The sequence below is a fragment of the Macrotis lagotis genome, chromosome 2, assembly GCF_037893015.1.
Source record: "Macrotis lagotis isolate mMagLag1 chromosome 2, bilby.v1.9.chrom.fasta, whole genome shotgun sequence".
Classification (NCBI taxonomy): Eukaryota; Metazoa; Chordata; class Mammalia; order Peramelemorphia; family Peramelidae; genus Macrotis; species Macrotis lagotis.
Window position 1 is genome coordinate 65,683,476 of NC_133659.1, and position 27,829 is coordinate 65,711,304.

The following is a 27,829-nucleotide window of genomic DNA, read 5'->3' on the forward strand; positions in this document are numbered from 1 at the left end:
TAGTTTCTTACAGCATATTTTCTCTTCTATTGTTACATTCTTAATGCATTTCCTTTAATATTAGTGCCTTCCCTCTGAGATTACCACCAACTAATATTACACACACACAAACACATACACACTTATTAAGTATCTGAGGCTGGTGGAAGACCTGAGTTCAAATTTTATCTCAGAAACTTAATAATTACCTAGTGGTGTGACCTTGTGCATGTCACTTAACCCATTGCCTTGCAAAAACTAAAAAAAAGAAAAAGTGTCTGAGGTCATATTTGAACTCAGTTCTTCACAACTCCAGGGTCAGGGCTCTATCCACTTCACTACCTAGCTGCCCCATTTTCTTTAGTATTTATTCAAATGTTCTAATCTACCTTTCTTTCCAAAGGAGGACAAAAATGACTAATTGGAAATCACAATCTTTCTTAGTCCCTTTTCTTCAACTGCAGAAAGAACATACCACCTAACTCATAGGATAATTGTGAGGAACAAATAATATGATATATATCTAGAAGGACTCTGAAAACCTAAAATCTCACACACATGTATACTTAAATACATATGCTATGTTTTATATATATTATTACTACTATTATTATAGCTACAATTGATGGCATAAATGACAAGAAGTGGGGAATTTTTTAAGTGTTAGATACCATTTTTTTTCCAAAGTGAAATTTGGAATTTGAAAATTTGAATTGATATTTGAAAATCTCTAAGGTTTACAAATAATTTTATGTATATTACCAACAGATTCTATGGGTATTATCATAACACATTTAATGGATGAAAAAAAAGAGGTACATAGAGATGAAATGGCTTACCTACTATCACCTAGCTAACAAGTGTCAGGGACAGAATTTGAATTCAGGACTCCAAATCCAATGAACTGAACACACCATTTCTGTTAAGGTTCTTCTGCACCATCAGTCCCCTCTATCTTCCTCCTTTTATTCTATTCTATATATGAGTTGCTTTCTTAAGTGCTGTTTTGTGGATGGTTTTTAATGGATTGAAAGTGTCATATTATAAGCCTTTGAAAAATACATCAGTGTGACCTGATACCTCTCCCAGGCAGGCTGAAGCATGTTTCTGCATTGTTCTTGCTCTTTGGAAACACCTCTCCAGGGATCTGTATAAACTTTGTATTCAAGGGAACAGCATCCTAAGTATGCCTCCTTTATTAAGTTTTTCAATAGAACCTACTGTCTGTAATTAGTCTTGCAACAGTGGGGTCAGGTTAACAATAGTGCTAAACCACAAGATTAGCTTATTGTGCTATACTGACTACTTTGAAATTCTGCCAGCTATGCCTAGAGGGTTGTTTGGAAGGTCTGTAAGATCATGGAAAATAAAAATAAGCTGGATCAATATTCTCTACCAAGAGCCTGGGGATAGCCAGCCCAAGGCAAAATGAGGAGGTCAGTGAAGTTTCTTTCTGCAGCCTTCTACCTCCCACTTCTTCACATCTCTAGTTAAGGTGTAAGTCAGCTCTCCTTTCCTCTCCCTACCTTGAGACCCTTTCATCTGCTCAAGTTCCTCCTTCAGTTCAATTCAACAAGCATTTGTATTAAGAAGATACTGTATGTATATATATATATATATATACCTATATATAGATGTATATAGATGAATAAATATATATATATATAGATTATCTCTTTATATATACTGTATACTTATCTTAAGGATAAGAAGACAAAAAGAATTATATTAGTAGGACATAAATTAGTAGATATAAAATAATATAAAAGGAGGAACATTAATAACTTGAGGGGAAGGGACAGGGAAGAATCAGGAAAGACCTCTTGATGAAGTAAAAAAAAATGGCCTACATTTTGGACCATTGTCTTTGGAATACTAAATATTTTTATAACAACCACCACAGCTGGCAGCTAGGTAACACAGAGTTTAGAGCATAACCTTGAGAGTCAAGAGGACATGAATTTAAATCTGGCCTTAGAAATTAGTTGTGTGACCCTGGGTAAGTCACTTAACCCTCATTTCCTCAAAAAAAAACCTCAAACAATAAAAAGAAACAGTCACCAGTACCACAATAATAGCTAACATTTGTATCATACTTTAAGGTTTGCAAAGCACTTTACATGTTATCTTATTTGACCTATGGGATTGGTACAATGATGACGATGATGATGATGATAACTCTGATGATTGTGAAGTGGAAGTTATATGGAGTCTGTGTAGGTTAGGACATTTTGCTAGTTAGAATTTGTTGGTTTAAAGCAATATTTATATGGCTTAGACTTTATCAAGGTGAAATGTTTGAGTTTAGTTTATATCCATGGTAACTACCAAAAGAAGCTTCTAGGTAGCACAGTGAAGAGTCCTGAGACTGAAGTCAGGAAATTTCATCTTCCTGAGTTCAAATCTGGCTTCCTATATTTAATAGCTATATGACCTTGGGCAAGTCACTAGACTCTATTGGCCTCAGTTACTTGATCTGTAAAATGAGCTAGAGGAGAAAATGACAAACTACTCCAGTATCTTTATCAAGAAAACCTTAAATGGAAGTCACAAAGAGCTGAAAAATGACTGGAAAATGACTTAATAATAGAGGTTGCCCAAGCTTGTTGTTTAATAATTGCTTAGCTGTGAGTTCTAGGGACAAGTCACTTAACCCCATTGTCTTGCAAAAACTGAGAAAGTGTCTGAGGTCATATTTGAACTCAGGTCTTCCCAACTCCAGGGCAGTTGTTCTATCCACTGCACCACTTAGCTGCCCCATTTTCTTTGGTATTTATTTAAATGCTCTAACCTACCTTCCTTCAACTGCAGAAAGAACAGCATATCACCTAACTCATAGGATAATTGTGAAGACCAAATAATATGATATATGTATAAAAGGGGTCTTGAAACCTAAAATCTTACATATATGTATATTTATATAAAATACATAAATATATGTATGTATTTAAATACATACATATAAAAATGTTAGGCGCTAACATTTAGGCACTAGCTGTGCGATCCTGGGTTAGTTACTCTGCTACTCACTAATTGATCCCACTTTTTTGTTAGTCATAACCCCAAATAACCTTCAGTAATCTTCCCATGGTCCCCAAATTTAATTGATTTATAGTTATTCAATTCTATGTTTCAGAACTCTGAAGTTAATGATATGCAAATGGACTAAAGACACCCGCCCCCACTGCACCCCTGCCATCTTTAACTCATCCAGGCAAGGCTCAGTCTTCCAAATGGTCCTATCAAGACTTTTATCTAAGGAGCAGTTTTTCTTCAGTTGTTAAATACAGTGTGTCTCTCCATAATATTTCCTTTAAGAGGTTGGATTTCTTCTCAAGCTGATTTTATCAGTGATCCTTACCCAAATATTCTTTTCCTGAATCTTTCAACCACCAGAAAGTCCACATATGAAAGAGACAGGAACTTATATAAAGACAGTAGCTTATTTAGGAAAATAATAATCCCAGAGCCCCTAGTCAGCCTGGTTAGATTGAAACAAACAGTCCTAGCCCTCAGTTTTCCTCACAAGTCTGCCATTGTAGGTGAAAAATCCTAGAAGCCCATAATTTCTGAGTTGGAAGGGAGGCCAAAGGTCATTTGACCAATCTGTATCAGAATAAGAATTTCATAACATTTCTAGCAAGTGCAGAACCTTTGATGACCACTAGTAAAAGGGCTTCCACCATCTCCCCTCTAATTATTACGAAGGTTTCCCTTATTATTGAGTCAAAAAAAAAAAATCTGTCTTTCTACAACTTCTATCCACTGGAAACATCCTGTCCCCCTTCAAATACTGGAAGTTGTTGTTCATTCATCTCAGTCATGTCTAATTCTTCATAATCCCATTTGGGATTTTCTTGGCAAAGATACTGGAGTGTTTTGCCATGTCCTTCTTTATCTCATTTTATAGATCAGGAAACTAAGACAAAGAAGATTAAGTGACTTGTCCAGGGTCACCACTGCTAGTATGTATCTGAGTTTAGATTTGAACTCAGGTCCTCCTGACTCCAGGACTGACACTCTCTCCGTGGCACCACCTAGCTGTCCTTCAAATCTTGGAAGACACTCACCAAAATTCTTCCTAACTTTCCCTAAAATGCTCACAAACTACCCAGGGATAATAATCACTAACACTTTTATACCACTTTACAGATATTATCTCATTTAATCCTCATAACAACCCTATAAGATAGGTACTATTATTATCCCCATTTTACAGAAGGGGAAATTGAGTCTGTACAGCATTAACGGACTTGCCCTGGGTATTTGGAGCTAGGTCTTCCCTACTGACTGGCTTCTATAAACTTTTGAGGAAGTAAAACCCTATGTTCTGAAAGCATCTGACTTTCTGATCATCCCCCTTTAACATCTCCTTCTTCCTCCACCTCCTGCCCAGGCTTCTGGTCTGTTCAGCTATTCCTTTGAAAGCAAGAAAGCCAGGGTCAGTCCAGGAAGGTGAAGGACAAAGAGGGAGCCAGCTATTCATGTGCTAGCTGAGTTTCTGTGACAACTGATCCTCAAGCATTTGACTTTGGGCCCCAGTAACTCAAACCTTATTGAGAAGGAATGTGTGTGCCTGTAGAAAGGATGAGGCTGGCTTGTTGCCAGATGTGCAGACTTTCCAGACATTCTCCAGAGGGCTGGCTGGCAAGGAGGCTCTGGGCACAACTTTGAAAGCTGTTTTTCTAGACTTCCTATCTGTTTGCAGAGTCCAGGATCCTCCCAGTCCTTTATGGGATGACTCTCTCTTAATAAACCAAAAAGCTATCCTAGCAACTTTGCATGTCAAGAGCAATAAATACTGAATTGTATTTCAGTGTTAAAGGATGACTGAATTGAGTTCGTGGTAACAAGGCTTAAGCTGAGAGCTTTAATATTATAAGCTTTATTTAAGGCGCAGTTTTCCTTCAGTTGCTAAGAACTGGCAGCTTATAATATCTGAAGTTGCTGCTTCTTGCTTTGAGGAAGTACTATTCAGAATGATTCAAAATACAAAATGGAAAAGAGAATCTCTAGCCTAAATGAACCAAGAGATTTCTTTGTTTGATGATAGCATCTAGAGCTGTAACGAATGTCAAAGGTTGTCTAGACTAACTCTCCCACATTAAAGATTATAAAACCAAGACCCACAGAGGCAAAGTATCTTTCAAAATGTCACAGTCGGGGCAGATCGGTGGCTCAGTACATAGAGCACTGGCCCTAGAATCAGGAGAAGCTTAGTTCAAAGCTGCTCTCAGACACTTGATACTCACTAGCTGTGTGACCCTGGGCAAGTCACTTAAGCCCATTGTCTTGGAAAAAAAACAAATTGTCAAATGACCACTCCACCATGAAGCTTTCCCTGATCCCCTCCCCCATGATATTTTCTCCCTCGGATATCATATAGCACAGTCTTGGATCCCTCCTTTGCATATTGTACTATAGTGATCTGTGTATATGTTATATATCACTAAGTCTATAAGGGCAAGTATTTTATCTGATTTGCATTTATTGGAGACACTATGTGTCCCTTTCAAAATCCTTATGCTCTTTCAAGATTTAGCTCCATGATCACCTTGGAGTCTTCCAGGTCCTCTCCTCCCTCCCACAAATGTTCTCTCCCTCCTTAAATACTGCAATAGAACTTTCTCTTCTTGCCCTCTATCATACTCTGTCTAATATTATTGGGGGGGGGTGTTACATGTCATAACCCCCCCCAGTATTCCTTTCTATCCTATAGAACATAAGTAAGCTCCTTATGGAGTAATCGTTTTTTTAAATTACCCCTCTATCCCAAGGACTCACACAATGTCTTTCATAGAATAGGTGGTTTTCAGTCATATTTGGGGTTTTCTTGGCAAAGATACTGGAGTAAATTGTCATTTCCTTTTTCAGTTTATTTTAGAGATGAGGAAACTGAGGAAAATAAAATAAAGTGACTTACCCAGAGTCAGTTGCACATACTAGTAAGTGTCTGAGGCTAGATCTGAACTTAGGAAAATTTATCTTTCTGACTCCAGGTCCCACACTCTATCCACTGCCACCTATTGAACTGCTATGGCCAAGAAATTCAGAGGGAATGTTAATGATAAGTGCCCATTTCTCCCATCTTGTGAGTTCTTATTTGCTTGGCTAAACATTTTTGAATATTTGTAGTGAACCAAAAAAATACCATACCAAATGGCTGCCCTCTGGGATTCTGATGTCTGTTAAATTCTTCCTAGTCCAAGTTTTCGAGGTGAAATGGACCCACATTCAAATTACCTGGTGTGTGTGTAGAGGCCTGTTGTAATGGGAAAAACATCTGATTAATGGTTACAAGACTTGAGTTCCAGTTGCTAACTCTCCATGTGATTTCAGGCAAGACCCGTCCATCATTTTTTTTTCTTTTTAACATCTTTATTCCAACTGGTGACTCTCTGAGCTGGTGATGGGATAGGGATATATCTGAAAATAAATTTAAGGACAAAGACAAAGGGATCAAGAAAAATAAAATAAAAATAAAAACCCCAAATAGCACAAAGTAGAAATCAGGCTGCAAAAATCATTGGCAGAAATCTCTGAAGGGAGCCTGGGAAACTGAAGCAAAACTATCCAGAAGTTTGCTTCCTTTGGGACTTTATGATAGATGTTTTGAAAAATATGAGTCTCTCATGGGAACTGCAGAGCTGGGTATCCGAGCAGCTTGAGAAAGAAGGTCAAGAAAAGGAATAGAATCCACATTTTTCTACTTAACTCAGACCTATGAAGGTTTGGAATTCATTCTTCCTACCTTTTTATCATTCCCCTTGTAGGAAAAGGAAATAATATTTTTTCCAGGATGACTTGGGCCTCTTTTGCTTATCTGCCTTCATTTCCCTATGAGCAAATACAGTATGGGATACTGTACCTCAGCCAACCATCTTAGGTACTCAGTTTTCTGTTTATTCTTTAGTATGGATAAAGCATGAAGTAAAGGATCAAAGGCTGATTATAAATCTGGAAAATCTGGGTCTTGTTATTCACTTTGAGCTTTGGGAGACTGGAAATAAAATGTATTAAGCTACTTCTAATAACTAAGAGAATTTACCTTTTCTAAATATTCCTTAATTATGTAGCTAATCCCCAAACACTCCTGTGAGTTAAGAATGTATTCTAGCACCTTTGATTATGAGCTGACTAGAACAAGATCACCAAGTGGGAGAGTCAAATAAATAGGTTTGGGAAGTCTGCAGAAGGTGCCATTCTTCAGTCAGTGGAGTGAGAGGTCCCCTATGATCTCACCTTCGGATTCTCAGATTTGCAGAGTGCCAAACAGGAGACAAGTGAGAGAAGACCTAAAGTGGGATGTAGGTTCAATTGGACTGGCCTGGTAGACATTCCTTGTGTGCAACATTCCATTTCCTGTCTTCTTATAGACAACCTAGCTTCTTCATGAACTCAAGTTTTAATTCCCATGTGAGGTCTTTGTGTTCACTTAACTTTATCTGTAAGAGTCAACCCACTGAAATCTGTTTTATATATATATATATATATATATATATATATATATATATATATATATATATATATATATATATATATAATGTAAGGTCTTTGAGGGAAAGGATTATTTCATTTTTTGTCTTTCTCTCCCTAATTCCCAAGGTGGAACCTGGAACCAGTAAGTTTTTTTGTCATTCTATCCCTAGTACTAACAGGTGGGACCTGTTGATTGATGAACTAATTGACCTGAACTTGTGAGCAAGTTAAAAATAAATTGCAGAATTGACCAAGATGCACTTCTGTTCCCGAACCTCTTCCCCACCCCGCAAAGGTATTGATATTTGATGTCCCAAAGAGGTTTCAAATGCCTGAGATGAATTATCTATAATCCTTCCTTTGGCATGCAAAGCCTTCTAGGATCTAGGATAAGGGGAAAGAGAGGAAGGGGAAGAAAATATTTCAGAAAGGTCATAGGTTCATGTTGGCAGCTGCTATAGAATATTGCCTTCAGAGTGATGACAAGCTTCTGAAAATTCCGGTCTTCCACAGAGAGTTAAAAATGACACAGCTGGAAAGGTTGTCAAAGGAAGCTTGAACTCTTTGGAATTCTCTGTGCCATAAGAGCCAGATAGTTAAATATGGTACTTTGAGTTCATTCCTTTGAGGAATCAGGGAAAAGGAATCAAGAAACTGCCCAACACTCATCCGGATTCAAGCTCTGACCTGCTAGCTGCAAAGAGGGATGAGTAGGCTATTTCACAAATATCTTGGAGTTTCCTTCAATTAGAATAACTAGCTTTTACATAGAACTTTGAGGTTTACAGTGTGTTTTTCAAAGAGCATCTCATTTTATCCTTACAAAGACTCTGGGAGGTGGGAGTTATTGTCTCCATTTTACAGATGAAGAAACCAAGGCAGATAGGTTAAGTGACTTGTCCCACAGTAATGGTTAATAAGTATTTGAGGTCAAATTTAAACTCAGATCTTCCTGACTCTAGGTCCTCTCCATGGCACCTAGCTGCATGCTGTAAATATAAGAAGTCACATTTTTAATATTCTCTGGGTTTGTGTGTGTGTGTCGAGGGACTGACACTGTTATTAAACTTGGAGAGAGTGATTGTTTGCAGCCTCTTTACCTCTGCAGCCCTTAAAGAGGGAATACTTGGTCTCTGATCAAGGCAAAGTTGGCAGCTACATAGTGATAAAATAGAAGGAGGTTTGGCTGTGTACTCAAGACTATAGACCACACAAGTTGCCTCAAATATTAATGATCACTTAGGCTATATAGGAAATGGAAAGATGGATTGCTGTTTGAGTAAGTGTGGTTGCGGGCAGTTTAGGTGGTTCAGTGGATGGAGTGCTGGGCCTAGAGTCAGGAAGACCTGATTTTGTATTAGGCCTCAAACATTAACTTTATGACCCTAAGCAAATCACTCCTATTTGCCTCAGTTTCCTTATCTGTAAAATGGACTGGCGAAGGAAGTGGTAAACCATTCCAGTGTCTTTGCCAAGAAAATCCCAAATGGGGTCCTGAAGAGTCGGACATGACTAAACAACAACAAATAACGCAGGAAGAAAAAGTGATTGAGGATGCTTATGTGGGAGTGGCAGACAGTAATATGAATGAGAGAGAAAAAGATGACAGTAATGCAACTTTGAGGTATAAGGGAATATAAAACTTGGGTTTTTTTTTTCTGAGGTGGGGTGGAGAGTATCTAAGTATGGGAGAGAGAGAATGAGTTAAATTAAATCACATGCAAAGAGTGGCATACTTTTCCCCCCTTTACTCCCCTCCACACCAAGGACTGAAGCAAGAGGGATTGTCTTTTGTTTTCTGGATCCTGGGACCATTGACCAACAATATCAGGATTGGGACATATTAATGAGTAAGCTCAATTGGTTTTTGTGTATCTGAACAGAACAAAAACATGAGGGGGATGACCAAAATTTAGAAACAACAAAATATTTAAATCTATATTCCTTCAGTACATATAAACAAATGAGTATCACACCCCATTAATGAGGGGAAAAAAAGTTATAATAAGAAGCTACCACTCTGCACCTGTTGGTAATTTATAGCACCTATCTGTGAGCCATTTTAGTAACTACTTTACATCTTCTTCCTGTTCAACTAAATGTGTCACTTAAAAAAAGTTATTGATACCCTTTACTTCAATCTCTAATAAAAAGGGAGCCCTTCTGTCCTCTAGACTAACCCCTTTCCATATTCCCCAAATGTTCTCTCATCCCCCCAAATTTTTCCCCATTATCAGCCCCTTTCTTTCCAATCTTCAGTCTCTCCCTACCTAGGCTTTTGGAAGAAGGTTGGTTGTGAGTTGTGTCTTGGAAGAAAAGCAGAGAACTTAAAATATCAAGAAAAGAGACCAGAGCATTCCAGATTTGGGAGATGAGTGCAGAGAAATAGAAGATGGAATGTTGTGTTCGAGGAATTCCAAGTAAAGCAACATAGCTGGATTAGAAAATATAAGAAAGAAAATAAAGTTTAAGAATGCCACAAAGATAAGAAGTGCTAGGTTGTCAAGAACTTTAAATACCAAGCATGGGAGATGATAGGGAACCAAGTGTCTCACTAGGGTGACATAGTTAAATCCATGTTTTAGAAAAATCACCTTGGCAGGGGGGAATCTTGTGGTAGAGAGACCAGTTAGAAAGCTATTGAGGTGGTCCAGATGCGAAAAGACAAGGACCTTAACTAGGGCTATGGCTAAATGATTGAAGAGAAAGGGATATTGATAAGTCATTCATCTAGAGTATCTTCTCATCTTCCCTGAGACTGTTTCCCTTCTCTCCACTTGGTCCCATATTCCATCTCCCTGGGAAGCAATTGGGATTCTGCTCTAGGGGTTAACTATCCTGATGGATGACTGATGGAGAGCTGAGGGCAGCTAGTTGGTGCAGTGGATAGGCCTGGCCCTGGAGTCAAGAGGATCTGAGTTCAAATCCAATTTCAGACACCCGACACGAACTCTGTGACCTTGGGCAAGTCACTTAATCCTGACTGCCTTACATTCAGGGTCATCTCCCATCCTTCTGATCTGTATCTGGACCCACATGGCTCTGAAAAATAAAGTAAAGCTGAAGACTTTGCACAGCATCCCCCTCATTCCAATCCAATTTACATGCTTGTCCTGGTATCACCTCCCTAATGTCATGGTATTCTTTGAGAATGAAGGACAAACAACTACCAAAAGCAAACTCACTGTAGCTCATTATATTTAATCAATCCCAGACCATTCTTCATGTTATCTCTATGTATCCTCCCAGGGCACCTTGTGTGCATAGATTAATCATTTTTGGCTCATCATCAACTTGTAAGAACTCAGGGATTTTTATTTGTTTGGCCCTGTGCTATATCATATTTTTATCAATGATTTAGATAAAGGCATAGATGGCACACTTAACAAATTTGTAAATGACATGAAGTAGGAGAGGTTGAATAAAATATCTAATTAGAGAGTCAAGATTCAAAAACGATTACAACATATTAAAATGATTGATTAAATCCATCTAATAAGATGAAAATAAATATGGAAAAGGAATCAATTACATCAGTACAGGATGAAGAAGTGTGGTTTAACAATAGCTGATGATGAAAATTCTGTTTTTAAATAAAAAAGAAAAACAGAAACAAAAACACAGGGTTCTTGGTGGACTATAAGGTGTGTTTTTAAGCTGCATTAAAAAATCTATATTGTCCAAAAGAAGAAAACTTCCACTGTACTCTATGCCAGTTAGACAATATCGAAGAGTATTGTATTTACTTTGGGACAACATATTTTAGAAAAGACAAGCTAGGGCGGCTAGGTGGCCCAGTGGATAAAGCACAGGCCCTGGAGTCAGGAGTACCTGAGTTCAAATCAGACCTCAGACACTTAAGAATTACCTAGCTGTGTGGCCTTGGGCAAGCCACTTAACCCCATTTGCCTTGCAAAAACAAAACAAAAAAACAAAACAAAGAAAAGAAAAGACAAGCTAGAGAGTGTCTAGAGGGGGATGTCCAGAGAAGAATGAAGATAGATCCAATCATATGAGGATCAATGGGAGTAGAATGTACAAAAGGGAGGATAAGGTTGCTACCTTTTAGGATTTAAGGAAATGTCAAGGAAGAGGAATGTGAATTGCTCTGAGAGACCATTACTAGGAGAAATATTAAGGAGTTATTGAAAAGCCAATTTAGTGTTAACAATTAGAGCTCTCCAAATGCAGAAAGGCCTGCCTTATAAAGTAGGGAGCTCCCCCCCCCCTCCAACTCTTACTTTCTTCAGTGGTAGATATTTCTAGCAAATCCAGGGTGAACTTTTCTTAGGGATGCTGTCAGGGTCAAATCCTGCTCAGTACTATCTGGTCCAAGAGGTTCCACCTGTCTCTGAAATTTCTTGATCCCGAACATGCCCACCTTACCTGGCACTGACTGAAATTTTAATTTCTCCTTTGACATGTCAGTATTGTTGGGCTTAATGACATTAAAAAGGGATAGCTAAGTGTCGAAGTGGATAGAGCACTGGCCCTGGAGTCAGGAGGACCTGAGTTCAAATTTGAACTCAGACAATTAATAATTACCCAGCTGTGGGAATTTGGGCAATCATTTAACCCCAATGCTTTGCAAAAAAAAAAAAAAAGATATTAAATAGCATCAGAGCTTTGACTTGAAATGTAAAAGTTTGGTCCTGAACCTTCAAAGTCAAAAGTCTTTCTATTGACTAGCTCCCAATCAATGCTTTAACAGTGGAGGGCAATTAGAGCACTGGTTCCCTTTTTCATTAGGCCAGTTTAAAAGGATAATTATGATATGTGACCATAAAGAAACTAGACTTTTTATTGAACAGAACAGGATAAAGTATATAATGACATACTTATGGGGTCATAGATCGAGATTTTTAAAAGGCCTGAGAGGTCTCCTAGTCCAAATCCCTCATTTAAAAATGAGAAAAACGAACATTTAAAGCCCACAGTCATATAAGAAAATAAATTACTGAGAAAAAACTCAAGTTGGTGTTTAATCATGTCTGATTCTTTATGGTCCCATTCGGGGTTTTCTTGTCAAAGATACTGGAGTACTTTGCCATTTCTTTCTCCAACTCATTTTAAAGATGAGGAAACTGAGGCAAACAAGGTTAAGAAATTTGCTCAGGATCACACAGCTACTAAGAGTCTGGAATCAGATTTGAACTCAGGGAAAAGAGTCTTCCTGACTCCAAGCCTGGTACTCTATCCACTTTGCTACCCAATTACAATAACTCCAAGTTCAACATTCTTCCCATTATACCATACATATTGGAATTAGTGTTCATAATGTGCTTTAGAATTGTCTATGATGGTAGAGGCATAGTAGATACAGTGATTCAACTTGGAGTCTGAAAGACTTAAGTTCAAATCCTGCAGTTATATTTACTAGCCAGGTGACCCTATATAAGTCACTTAACCTCTTTGTAAGGCAATTCCCTCTGCCTCAGTTCACCATACTATTCAAAGTATAGATACTTTGCCTATTCATTTTTGGTACATAGAAGCAACTGGGTAGAGCACTGGACAGGGAGTAAGAAAGACTTGAATTCAAATCTGACCTTAGATACTGAGCTGTGTGATCCAGGAAAAGTCTTCTTTTCAAGCCTCTGCTTGAAACCTCAGTTTCTTTATCTGAAGGTGAGAATAGTAATAGAACCAATTTTTTAGGGTTATGGGGAAGATAAATAGAGAAATTTGCTTTGCAAACCTTAAAGAGATCTCTTAAAGCCAGGTATCACTATTATTATAATAGCAAGCATTTACTATGTACTTACTAAAAATGTATTACTTTGCTTCAATTTACTCTGGATGAGTACTTGATTTAACATTTAAAAATGAATACTGACCATTGTAAGGAAGTTGGTGGTTTGTTTTTTTTTTTCCCTAAGAAGTTGAATTCAGGATAATAAAGTCAGTCTTATAACTGGAGATTCATTTTCATTCATGCTTCAAGACTTATTCGCACTTCACTCAGGGTGATGAAATATCCAAATTCCTGAAGTAGGATAAGATAAGCCATGTATATGTGTGTATATGTATATGTGTGTGTGCATGTGTGTGTGTGTGTGTGTGTGTGTGTGTGTGTGTGTGTGTTGGGTGCCTTGTGAAAGCTGCAGCTGAACCAGTCTGGATCAGAGCCTAAGAAATTACTTTCAAGGTCATATACACCTTTGAATTCAGTTCATTTCTTCCCCTTTCCTTGTAAAGAGCTGTTTGTGCAGCTGTGAGTGACAGTTCTCCTAGTAGGGTAGATATCATACTTGTTTAGCTCTCTGATCACTAACTATAGTCCAGAGCCAGGGAACCTTTTTTTTCTTCCAAGAACTATTAGGTTAGGGTTAGGGTTAGGGTCAGAACTATTTGGATATTTATAACATCATTCATGGGTTATATTTGGTCAAACATTCAATTAATTCACCCTAAAAAAACTGCTAAATTTATTGAATTTTGAGTCCTGCCTGCTGTTGCCTTGGCAATGCCACAGTAATATGGCCTGCTAGCTGGAGGTTCCCCACCCCTGCTGTAGACTGATAACAGAATTGAAATTCAGGATTTCTTAAGGTTTTTTTTTAACTATGTTCCCCATTGGAAGGCAGCTAGGTGGTAGCATAATGCATAAAGTGCCTAACTGGAGTCAGGAAGACTCATCTTCATAAGTTCAAAGCCAGCCTCAGGCATCTACTATCTGAGAGATTGTGGGTAAGCCACTTAACTTTGTTTGCCTCAGTTTCCTCATCTATAAAACAAGAAGGAAATGACAAACCACTCCAGTATCTTTGCCAAGAAAACCCCAAATGGGGTAACAAAGAATTAGACATGATTGAAATGACTAAGCAATAATAAAAAAAAAACATTGGAAATCTGGTGAAGCCTTTGCATCCTTCCTCAGAATAAAGAAAGAATCAATTGTAGGATTTTATTTTCCAACAGGTCAAAAAAGAAGAAGAAGAAGAAGAAGAAGAAGAAGAAGAAGAAGAAGAAGAAGAAGAAGAAGAAGAAGAAGAAGAAGAAGAAGAAAGGCATTGCTCACACCTTACCATGTTCAGGACCCCAGAGCTAACCCCTGACTCCTAGGAAATTCAAATACTACCTACTTGGTTCTCCCAACTTGACCCTATCCTCTGTCTCTTGCACCCTGACCCTGGCTGCTCTGTTCTAGTTGTGGGTGACCTTACCGGTTCAGAGAGGTTGTAGGAGAATAATATCTAGCAAAAGGCTATGCATAAGCTTTAAAAAAGGGGGAGTAGGTGGGGGGCAGGAGATGCTAAAATTCAATCCATTTCTTTCAGACTTCTGTGAGTGAGAGGAGGCTCTGAGCCACAATATTTAGGAATCACATCATAGGCCACTCAATACTGGCTACAACTGAACTTAGAAACAAGGAATCAATATATCATGAAAGCAGTGACTCTCATGGCACAATCTTAAAAGACAAGGCTGACTGTCTACGAGGGGAGGTTAAAAGGTCTTACTTAGAGTTGAAGGGAATCTTAGAAGACCACCAGACTTTTTCTATCCGAAACAGAAATCCCATCTATAGCATAACTAAAAATAAATTATACATAATATTTATTTATAAATATGCCTCATATTTATATACATATAAATGTATAATGTGTTTATATTCATTTATACATTACTAAATATCATTTCTATTATGTGAATATAAACATATTCTTTTAAATATAATATACAAGAAGATTCCTAATATGTATGATTTCTATTAATAAATTTATAACTATATTTATAATTTATAATAATGTTTCTAATTTATAATAATCCCTATATTGAAAATAACATGAGCACAAGTATGAAATGCATTCAATCATATATTAATATATTGACTAGTTACATAAATATTTTAAATATATTCATATATCTATATATTTGTTATCTCTAGGTATATATATATATATATCTTAAAGTACTCTTTAAATTCCAGCTATTGCTGCTATTCTCAGAAGAGAACATTTAACTTCTATTTGAATATTTCCAATCATGGATAGCTTACTACTCCACAAGTCTGATGATTTCATCATTAGAAAGTTATTTCTTATATTGAACTCAAATCTTTCCTTTTATCCATTTGTCTGAGATCTGACCCTTATAGCAACCCAAAATATGTCTACTCTCTTCTAATGACAATCCTTTAAATATTTAAAGAAATTTATCATATCTCCCCTTAGTCTTCTCCAGAAGCCAATGAAGTAACTCTGGGTGTGTAGGGTATGGGGTTCAAACTCTAGTTCTATGACTTACCACCTACGTGTCCTCTCTGGGCCTTGTTTGAAAAAATGTCAGGGAGAGGCTAGATGATCTCGAAGTTTCCTCACAAGTTTAAATGCATGATTCAGTGAACCCACTTTGCTAGTGTTCTAGTCTATCATAGTTGGGCTTGAAGAAATTAGGGATAATTTTGTCGTCTGTGAATATTAGAATGTTGAAAATAACTATTAAATATCTGGATCGTCCTACACTAAATCACAGGATCTATGAGTTGTAATGAAATTCAGAGATCATTTAGTTCAATCAGGACCTGATCAAGAGTCCCCTCAACAATATTCCCAAGGAGTAGTCATCTATTTCCTGTTTAAATAATTCCAGTAAAGAAGATGCCAGTATAGCTCTTTTTCATAGAAAATCTGTCCTTACATCAAAATTTCAACTTCCAACCATTTCTCATGTTTTTGTCCAAATAACATCTTGCACTTTGTATTTATTGAACGTATTCAGTTGTGAGAGCTTCCGACTTTTCTTTTTGAAAGACAAGATTAATATACATTAAGCAGTGATGGGGCCGTTTAAGATGGAATACAACTAGCTTCAAATACCCAGTATAGATGCAAGTGTTAAGCAGCTTGTTGATTCTGTTTTAGATGGTATAGTAGATAGGACAGTTAACCTGGATTTCTGAGTTTGAATCCTGCTTCAGATAGCTTTTAGCCATGTGACCCTGAGCAAGTCATTTAACCTTGTTTGCCTCAGTCTCCTCGTCCCTAAAATGAGGATTATAATAATAGCACTTGTCTCCCAGAATTATCCTAAGGGCAAGGTAATATATTTATGAAGGATTTTGTAAACCCTAAATTGATATATAAAGATTTACCATTATTATTTATTATTATTATTGTTATGATGATGATGATGACTACAATTACACTGAAATAGGCATCTTGCCTTCAAGCTTATTTCCATCTAACCAAACATTACCTTTTTAATATGAGATGGATACTCTTATTTCAGTCAGGGAAAAGTGAATCATCTTTCTTATACAAAGACGTAGCTTGATCTCTCTGGTGAGAGACTTGTTCTTATCTACCCAAACTCTGTTCTTTCTTATTACCAATGATATACACTTTGTAGATAGTTATCTGGGATTGGTATCTTTGACTATGGGGATAGTTAAATGGCTCACGGGAATCCAACTCATGCCCACGTCCTAATTAGCATTGCACTAAACTAAATGACCTAATGGTCTACATTCAGACTGGAATAATGAATGCTTATACCCTTAACAGAGCTGTAACTAGGGCAGGGTGACTAGAACTTTGCCTCAGGATGTTAAAATTTAGGGGGGTGCTGACTTGTGTTGTTTCTACAGTAGGGCAACAACTGAGTTTAGCATCTGGCTAACAAAAATAATTAGCTAAATTAGGAAGCTACCAAGCAGCATGCTTCCTTTGGGAGGGGGTCAAGGGAGCTGACCACTCCAATAAGCTAGTAAACTTCTCCACACTTGCTCTACTCTGCTGCTCCCAACCAAAATTCTTCTGGAAGTGGCCTTGAAGGATTTCTACCTCCCTTCTTCCTTTCCAACAACATAATTGCTTCAGGCACCAAAACTGGTAGGTACAATTCTACTGTACAGAAAAACAAGAATTTCATATAGTTCTGAGATCAACTCACTCCACTTCCTTTAAGACCTTGTTTTGTTCATTTAATTCACTTGTCTCCATATTATAAACATGATGAAAATCATCTTATATGCACCAGATGTAATTCACACCATCATTAAATTCATTATCATATCATCAAATTAATTCTCATCACTAGACAACGTATAACTTAAGGTATTCCATTCCAAGGATACAGTCATTTTTGCACAACTATATCTTTTGATCTTGGCTCAGGTCTAGCATTCATTCATCTCTATAACTCACAGACCACCTGCCTTCATGCTCAGCAAATCTTTGTTTGGTCAGCTCAGTCAACTGGCTGACATTTGCCCTGCTCACATAGTTCATGGCTTCCCCAGCTGATTTCTAAATGATAAGTTCTACACGTATTGCTCTTTCTCATTGTTTCATGGAAGTCTTGAATTCTCAATTAAACTGAAAACCCTCTGAGGACAGGATCGGTGTCCTCTTGTTCTTAGGTATTATGCCACTAAATCTAGCATAGCCCCATGAATTGGTAGGTGTTCAGGAAATACTATCTAAATTTAACCTTTCTAAAGTAAAATTCTCTTCTGAATTCAAATTCTTCCTAAAATTCCGATATGTCAAAAAAGCATGCAGGCTGATCTTTTTTTAGAGATTTTGATAATATCAGTTAACATTAATATTAATTCCATATTTACTAGAAGGGAGGTAATGTGATAGAGGGGATAGAGAGCCTATCTTGGGGCCAAGAAGACCTTCATACTGTCTATGTGACAACAGGAAAGTCACTTAACCAACTTCCCTCTACCATCACTACCACCATCATTTTTTCTTCTTTTTTAAAATGAATTTAACAACCACCACCCCCCTCAAAAAAACCCATTTCCATAGGCACAGCAAAACACAACCTCCCATTACCCCAGGCTATGGTCTTAAGACTCTCAACTGCAAAAAAAAAGTACAATTTGCATTAATAGAAGAAATCCCTTTATCTTGGGAATTACCTTAATGTAATTATAGGTCTAGTCCCTATTTCTATCACTGTCCCTTTATCTTCAGCTCCATCCCTATCCCCAACTCTAGCCCTAGCCTGTTTCCACTCTTTTCCTTATCCCTATCTTGCTAGATAATGTCTTCTGTACTGATTCCGAATGTGTCAAAATCTGGATAACCGATCCAACAAAATCCCTTTCCTGGCAGGCCAAAGACAAATATTCAATCCTGCCAGTCGCAGGCTATGTTTAGAAAAACAAGGCCCCCATCCCCTGCCAACAGACCAGGAATGTGCATGAGCAGCTCAGAGCTCTGACAAGCTTTCTCTCCATTCTCTTTTGGTCTGATGGACATGAGAACAGTCTGTATTCTTTCTGAATGCTCATGTCAGTTTTCATAGAGGGAATGTTGCTTATCCAGGCAGGGCAGAATGCTCTCTTTATGCTGACTTCCTCCTCTTCACATTGTCTCCTCCCACATCCACAAAGACACTGAGCCTTTCAGTGATCCAAAAGCACTCACTGAAATTGAGGGTCATGCTCTCAAACTAGGGGCAAAGGAGCCCAGATTCTCAAGAAAAGAGATTCTGAATCATTTCCCAAGGAGCAAAAAAATCATTTATGAATTTTTTTTTCCCTAAGCAAATCAGTTTAAAGGCCATAGATTGGTGTTAAAACCCAAGAGAAAAAGGAATTGGTATCTAAAGTTCTTTGTCTATGTTTTTAAAAATTATTTTTTGTTGATATCTGTCACCTTCACTTTTCAATAAATCATCCCTCCCCCAACAAGAGAACCATCTCTTAGAATTATTTAAAAAGGAAAAGAAAAAACTTATATGAATAAAAGTAATATTAAGCTTAGCAAAACTAATCAAAGTTGATGCAGTATTCCATATCTTTAAGAAAGGGATGCAGTATTCCATTTAAGAAAAGGAGATATATTTTCATATCTCTTCTTGAGAGACAGGCTTAGACATTATAATTCCACAGAATTCATTTTAATTGTGTTGTTCTTTTTATTCACATTATTATTTTCATTGTGAATCCAAAAATTAACTCTAATTCTGTTTCTAATTCTTATTTCTTTAATTCTATTTTGTATCTAATCCTAGTTCCATTTCTGTCATTGTAGAGATTGGTTTCCTATTTCTACTTATTCCATTAAGTATTGGTTCCTTTGCTTTCCCAGGCCCACTGTAATCTTCAAATGCATTACTTCACACTTCACAATGATTAATAAATGACAAGTTGTTTAGTTTGACCCCTAATCAATGAGCAGCTATTTAATTTAATTTCCAGTTCCTCCTCCCCCCTCCACCCCATACAAAGTGCTGCTATAAATATTGGATTTTTCTATCTTTCATTTCCTTAATCTATATTCTGAGTAGCAGGTTCTCAGTAAAATTCCAAATAACCTTATGGAATAGTCGAACCACCTAACACTTCTAGATACAGTGTATTAGTGTGCCTTTTTTTGTTTGTTCTCTTATCCAGCTCCTCCATCATTTCTCATCTTTTCTTCTGAGTTATAAAGCATCACCAGAGACAAAATCAAATTGATTTAATTTACTTGAGTCTTTGCTTCTACTCAAAAATTCCAATACTCCTTTGAAACAATTACAAATCTCAAGTTCACAAATGCCTTCTCAACCATGATTCTTGTGGCTGATGACTTCAAGATTTAGCCCATTATTTGATCAAGAAGGTTAAGGGCATCGAACATGAGTTTCATCAGCTCCCTTCCTCCACCCTTCAAAACCTTCAGCCGCAGCATACACTCTTCTCCCCATTTTTCTAGTTCCTCCTCACTAATAAACCATCCCACAAACTGTGGGATCTCGGGCAGGTGATTTCAACTTCTCTGGCCTCTGTTTCCTCCTCTATAAAAAGAAGTGGTTGGAGGAGATGACAAAGTAGATGGTCTGTAAGTTTTCATTCTGCCCTATAATTGTATAGTTCTGCAGTTTTAAAACAGAATCACAGTTTCCCCAATAATGTAGGAAGGAGAGGAGATGGAGGGATGAAGTTAAAGTGAGGGGAGTTACAAATACGAACTACCTATAAGACTTTCCACTCCTCCCAAACTGCAGCCTCAGCTCTGTACAGATCATAGGGATAAAAAAAAAAACCTGTTTCCTATTTAGCTGTATATAAGTGTATGACCGCAGACAGTGATACCTGAGTTTAAGGTACAGGTACAGGAACTGAGATTACTCAATTAGAAATCCATGGTCCAATTAATCCTGGAAATCAGTCCTTCCTCTTCTCCCTCCTTTCTACTTCTTCCTCCCTCCTTTCCTTTTCTTTCCCTCCTCCTTTCACATCTCTCCACCCTTGACTCCTTTGAACCACTCAAGGCCACATCAGTCTGCCAGCCTGGAGTTTGATACCCCTATGTCACCAGGGTCAGGTGACAGGGACACAGTACACTCCCCCTTCCTAGTGGCAAATGTCAAAGTCTGCCTCCTCATCATAGCATTCACATTTTGCTATGTTACATCAGCAATGAGCTGTTACTAGAATGGACCACAGCCCTTCCTTTGGGCTTACTAAACTCCCAACTGCCTTTGCCACAATGAGTGTGGTAATCCTTTCTACCCAGCCCCAAACCCTGACTGTTTTCTCAAAAGACAAGGGACCTCAGGAAGAAGCACAAGAAGCCTGAGGGCATAGTTTTTAATCCCATGGAGGAATTCTCATACTACAGCCAAGGAATCCAAGTTGGACAGGCGTAACTCAATGGGTAACCAAGTTTCTCCCTACCCTCCAAGGCAGGTAACAAATATTTCTATGAGTTGTGTCATCTGATCACCTGCCAATATAGAAATACCTGGTTTGCTTTGGCAAGAAGGATTGCACCTTGAACATCTTCTCTTGGTTTTCAGGCAAAGGTTGAGCATGGTCAGGAAGTTTTCATGATTGTTACATGTGATTTTGCCAGCTCACATCTAACAGGTGACCTGCCCTCATCAAGTAACCATTAAGATTTCACAATAGTCGAATCACAAGAACGAGGCAGTGAATTAATGTTCACATGTTAAATAAGGAGAACCATGGGATAGGGATGGAGACTGGATGTGTAACTTCTTTGGAATGGGACATGTCCAGTTGAGGGAACTCCTTCTGGCAATGAAGGTTAGGACCATCTCTGAATCTTGAAGTCTTGGAGAGTTGCCTGGGGGTACTGAGAGACTAAAGGACTTGCCCATATTGGTCATACAGCCAGTGGGTATTAGAGGCTAGATCTGAACTGAGGTCTTTGTGTCTTCAAAGTTGACTCTCTAACCATTGGGCCAATGTTGATGACTCTGTTCCTTTTTATTTTCAAGTGCTATGTGGTCAAACATCAATTCAATTCAACATTATTTAAGTATTTAGTTTATATAAGATATTGTGTGGTAGATACAAAAATGAAAAGTGACATAATCTCTATCCTTGAGTTTATAACAAAATTGAAGAAGGGGAAAAGAAGAAGTAGAAAGTAATAAGGATAAAGGAGAGATCAATTTCAGACACAGAAATCAGGAAAATCCCTATTGAGGATATGCTCCTAAATGCCTAATTAATGTCTTTTTTGGAGGGGGAAAGATGAGGGGAAAAAAGAACATTTTTTTAAGTTTAAACTTCATTAGTAACACTTTCTTAAGTCTAGATGATAAAAAAAACTCTATAAATCAAGTCTTAATTTGCTTATTTCCAGAGTAAAAAAATACTCAAACTAGAAATCTAACAATTAGTTCAGGTGTTGTTTGGAAAGAGTTCAAGCCAACCTTAAAAGTGACCCCTGGGGGTAGCTAGGTGGGGCAGTGGATACAGCACAGCTCTGGAGTCAGGAGGACCTGAGTTCAAATCCAGTCTCAGACACTTAATAATTACCTAGCTGTGTGGCCTTGGGCAAGTCACTTAACCCTACTGCCTTGCAAAAAAAAACTAAAAAAAAAGAAAGTGACCCCTGAACTAAGGGGGTAAAGAGAAAGGTAGTGATGCCCAGGGAGCCAATTTCAAATATGAAGTATGACTTGTGTGAATATTTGGAAGCAAAAGTCTGTGATATGGAGTCAGGGAACAACTAACCAGTAGTCTGATTTGGCTAGAACCAAAAGCATATGGAAGAGAGGAGTGTGACATCAGGATGTAAGGGTAAGGAATTCTCATTTCATCCTCTGATCCTTGGCAGTAACTAAGTGATATGATCAGATCTATGTATTAGAAAGGCTAGTCTGACAGCTGTATGAAGGATGCATTGAAGACAGAATGGGGGGAGCAGTGTGTGTGAAGGAGATGACTTAGAAAATAATTAAAATAGTCCAGGAAAGAGCAGTTGAGGGTAATGGTGTGTGAGATTGAGAGGATGGATAGGAGACTCATCGTGAAGGTAGAATAGACAGCAGGACTTAGAAAGTCGGGGGTGGGGGAGAGGGATAGTCAAAGATGATGACAATTTTTTGAGCCTGGATGTCTGGTTGGATGGTGGCACAATCAACAGAAACAGGAAAGTTGGGAGAGGTAGATTTCAAAGTTATTTCCTCATATTCAGAAAGAAAGTTGGGTCACTCAATAGAGGAGCCATTTTCCTCCAGTGTCCATGAATGTCTTTGACAGAACTATTAGTAGAACCCAGAGATTATTATCTGTGACTTGAAATTTTCTGATGACCCAAACTGCCTTTAATGCTTATTCATCTTCCAAGCCATGTACTTTGGTAACCTTGCTGAACAGAAACATACTTCCTTGGGTTCAGCCTCCCTGCTGGCTGGGAGGCAATGACCAGACTTATAAATCTTGGCATCCACACAGCATGTCCTTTGTTTCTCAAGTTAGAACTAATAATTTAAAGCCTAATAAGAAAACAGAATGTGTGAAAATAATTTTCTTCCTTTCACTCTGTAGTCACAGCAAAACTGAGCTGGGACAAGGAGGCCTTGTTACCTGTGAGAATGTTTAAGGAAATGAAAGAGAAATTGAAGAGAACAGACTCTTTGATTCCTGTTTATTCAGAGTTCTCAGTATGGGGTCAAGGAGACAGAATTTATAGGGCTGTAAGGTTACGGGGACCTTCCAAAGGTCATCAAATGAAAGCCCCTGCTTTCAAGAATGCTTCATCACTGGAAAACAGTAGGTACTTATTAGTGTTTATCACATTCTTAAAAATCACCCGGAGGATGTCATCTTCTTTAGACACTAAGTCCAGTGTTCAGAAGGCCTAAAATGTTAAAAATCCTTTCTTTTCAGTCAAGTATCAAACAGTTCTTTTAGGAAGGAGGTATTTCTGTCTGCCTTCCCCTCCAGAGCCTGGCCCTTAGCCAAGCAATTCCTGGATTTATCTTGGAGGTTCCAAAAACTTAACTCTTAAATTGTTAATGCAATCTAAGCATATGTTTTCTCTTAGGATATCTTCTTTGGAGATACCAACTTTATACCTGGACTTTAAGGGAACTAGCTGGAACCCATCACCCACCCAAAGGTGGGAAATGAGAGCAGTTCAAGTAGCCACAGGGGACTCAGCTCAAGACTTGGAAGAGAGAACCCTCAGTAATTGGAGTTAAAAGTTATATAAACCCTTAAGCTCTCACCCAACCCTCACCATTAAATAAAAAATGTACTTAAGCCTGTAGGAACTAACCTCTTAACAATTCTTGTCTCTGTGCCTTTGATCATGCTTGTCATTTTTTTCACAGCCAGATAACCTTTCCCCCACAGCCTGAAAACCTTTCCCCCTAACCTACCCAAAATCATTATCTAATTTTCAAGGCCCAGCTCTTCCATGAAGGCTTTTTCAGAAAAAACCTATTGGTTTTTCCCTTTCCTTCAATAGCTCTTATCTGAACTCTATGACTTGCTTGTACTGAATCATAGTCCTTAGAATGGATGAGACCTTAGATGTTTTGTCATGTCATATCCTCCACCCCCAATTTTATAGATAAGGAAAAAGTGGCCTAGAAAACAGGGAGTGACTTGCCCAAGAACATTTAGTAGAGTTAGAGTTCCCCAGTAGTTTCCTTAAGTCAGTCTTATCTCTAAGATAGTCTAAAGTTTCTTCTGGGTGGGACTAAATATTTATCTCTCTTGAACCTTGTACCTAAACCGTGCAATATAGCTGGTAGGTAACTTGATAAGAATATCAAGAATGTTGAAAGGATTTTAGACCTCCAAGCAAGAATCCTTTCCTTTCATTGTTTATACCTTTGACCAAATACTGAAAGTCTTAAGCACTCTGAGCATACTTCTTCAAAAAGTAGACTATCCTTGGGTCAAAAATTCAGTTTTAGAGTTAGAGGGGATCTCTGTGGCCATCTTCTTTAACCCATACAGTAAAAGAATCCCCGCTATTAATGCAACAAATGGTCATTGAAAGTCTCTATTGGGTGACTGCCAAGAGAGGGGAGCCCACTACCCCTCGAAGCAGCCCATAACTCTTATGGATAACCTTAACTGCTAAGAGTTCATTCTTTCAGTCCTTCAGTTATAGATTTAACAAAAGTTTATTAATTGCCCAACTCTGCCTTCCTATAGCTTCCATCCATTAGTTCTAGCTCTCTCTGGAGGAAGAACACTGAGCATACCTGTTCTTTTTTCTTCCTCCTAGGGTCCCCTTCTATTTAAAGCCTTCTGGAAGTATTCCAACTGCTAGTGCCCTCTTTTGCTATATGATGATGATGATAGTGATGTTTGTCTTTCATTTTCGAAGAAGATCATGACATCAGGGAAGTGATGCCATGACAAGCATGTGAACTGGATTTGAGTGGGGGGATCTGTGCTAAGTGACCAGTCTCACTTTCTCCTCCAGAGCCATCTGGGTCCAGATCATGGATCAGGACAGCTAGAGATGGCCTTGGACCAGGGTCACACAGGTAGTATCTGAGGCAGGATCCAAATTCCTGTCCTTTTGACTCCAGGGCTGGCACTCTATCCACTATGCCACCTAAATACTTCCATGACAGCTAACATGATACACCGGGTAGAGCACTGGTCCTGGAGTCAGGAGGATGGGAATTCAGATCCTGCCTCAGTCACTTGACTTTTACATACTGAGTGACCTTGGGCAGGTCATTTAACCCTGATTGCCTCACATCTAGGGCCATCTCCAGCCTGATTCATATCTGGCCACTGGACCCAAATAACTCTGGAGGAGAAAGTGAGATTGGTGTCTTAATACAGCCTCCCCCACCCCATTCAAATCCAACCTCCCAGATGTCATGGTTTGAAAATGAAGGGGAAAAAAATCAATAGTTTACAGAGGTACTTGCCATCTCCCCTAGAGAATGTCAGTCAGTCAATAAACATTTATTGAGTGCTTACTTTGTTCTAGGCACTGTTCTCAAGAGTAGGAATTGCCTCATTCTTTACATGTTTATCTCCAGTGTCTCAAATCCTGCCTGGCCTAAAAAATGCTTATTCATTGATTGATTAATGAGAGGGTTGGAATACTATAGGTCATCTCTGAGGAACAGTGAAAAATATGAAAAGTAACTGAAGATGGACTAATATCGGTTTAATTTTCCAAAAAAGGGAAATAAAATGTATTCTAAAAAACCAAAAACTAATCATCTTGATGTCAACAGTCATAAAACTTCCTATATGTGAAGACATTTATCATATCTTCCTCCCATCTTCCTGCCCCAGTCTGCTTTCTGCTCTCATTCATTCAGGTGATCCAAATGTGATATGCTTTCCAGAGTCCTTGTTCTCCTGGTTAATCTCTTCCAAACTAGTTTGTCAGTGGCCTTCTTCCAATGGGGTTAAGTGCCAGTGGGTAAGTCATAAGCTTCTTTTCAAGAGAATTGGCACTGGAAAGACTTGTGACTTGGGCAGGCGGAAGCTGTTAGGGTCTGTAGCATAGACCACACCCCACTGTGATGGAACATTTAGTCCTTTCCTCTGACAACATGGGACACTATTAGGTGCCAATGAGGACCTGGACATTGGTCTTAGAAAGATTAATGATGAGTCAAGTTCTAGTGTCGCTCCCATTTTTTAATAATGGCAGGAAATGCTACCTTTTGACCAGTGGTGACTTGGAAGTTTAAAATATTCATAGGATTGAGTTGAGAAGCAGCTTTTCTCCCCAGATACATGAACCCAGAATATTCCTATCTGAAAACATTGTGAGAACTGAGTGACTGATTTTATGACTCAATTCTAGACTTAACTCAGTTCCCTTTCTATTCGATTATGAGTCTTCACAACGGCCATCAGGATGGCATGGCATGATGGCACTTGAATAACCAAGGTTTTACCAGTTTTCTTTTGTTGTAAGATAGAAAGGATACTATGCCATCATCCACAACAATCAAAAACATGGAAGAAGAATTGTGTAGTGGTAGAAAAGTTCTGCGCTAAGATGATTGAGACTGGATAAAAGTCTTCAGTTCTGTTACTTACTATTATTATTTAACATCTCTGGCTTTCCAACTGCCTCATCTCTAAATTGACTTGTTGCTCAGTCATTTTTCAATCATGTCTGACTCTTCAAAATTCCATTTGAGATTTTCTTGGCAAAAGATACTGAAGTGGTTTGATTTTTTCCTTCTCCAGCTCATTTTCCAAATGAAAAAACTGAGGTTAAAAGAATTAAGTGATTTTCTTAAGTTAACAAATGTCTGAGGCGGAATTTGAATGAAGATGAGCTTTCCTGACTCTGGGCCTGGAATTCTATCCACTGTGCCATTTAACTACCCACAAATTGACTAGATGATTTCTAAAGTTCCCTTTAACTCTGAATTCTATGACATCCTAACCTACAGTATGCAAGATGTTATTAAATAGATGTATGAGGTTTGATGCAGTAATTCAGTTTGAACTGTGCTAGGGAATATGAAGAGATATGGCAAACTATGCATATTTTATGGTACTAATGATAGAAGAGCACATGACAAATGAATGATAGAGGTAATAAGTGTCATAGGAAATCTGAGGAAGGGGGAGTCATTGAAATCTCATTTCTATAGAAGGTAAAAATTGACTTGAGCCTTGATGGATTAATGAGATTTTTAAAGACAAATAGAATAGCTAACACAATAGGTAGAGCAGCAACCCTGAAATCAGGAGCACCCGAGTTCAAATCTACCCTTAGACTCTTGATATTAACTGTGTGATCTTGGGCAAGTCACTTAACTCCATTGCCTTGCAAAAAACAAGCAAAAAAATTAAAAACATAGAGATGTGTGAGAGAGAGAGAAAGGGTGGGGGGGGAAGGAATTCCAGGCAAGAGAACAGCAAATGCAAAGGCACAGGAGTAGAAACATGAAGAGGATGTGTAGGAGACAAGCAATAGACCAATATATCTATTGCAGTAGTTCTCAAACATTTTGTTCTTAGGATCCCTTTACATTCTTAAAAACCATTGAGGACCTCAAAGATCATTTTGTTTCCATAAACTTCTGATTTTCTGATTCCAGGCCCAGTTCTTTTTCTACTGAGTCATCTAACTACCCCCAGTTCTTACTACCTAACTTAACCCTACCTTCTCCCCCTCCCAACCAGGCAGAAAGATTCAAACTCCCAAAT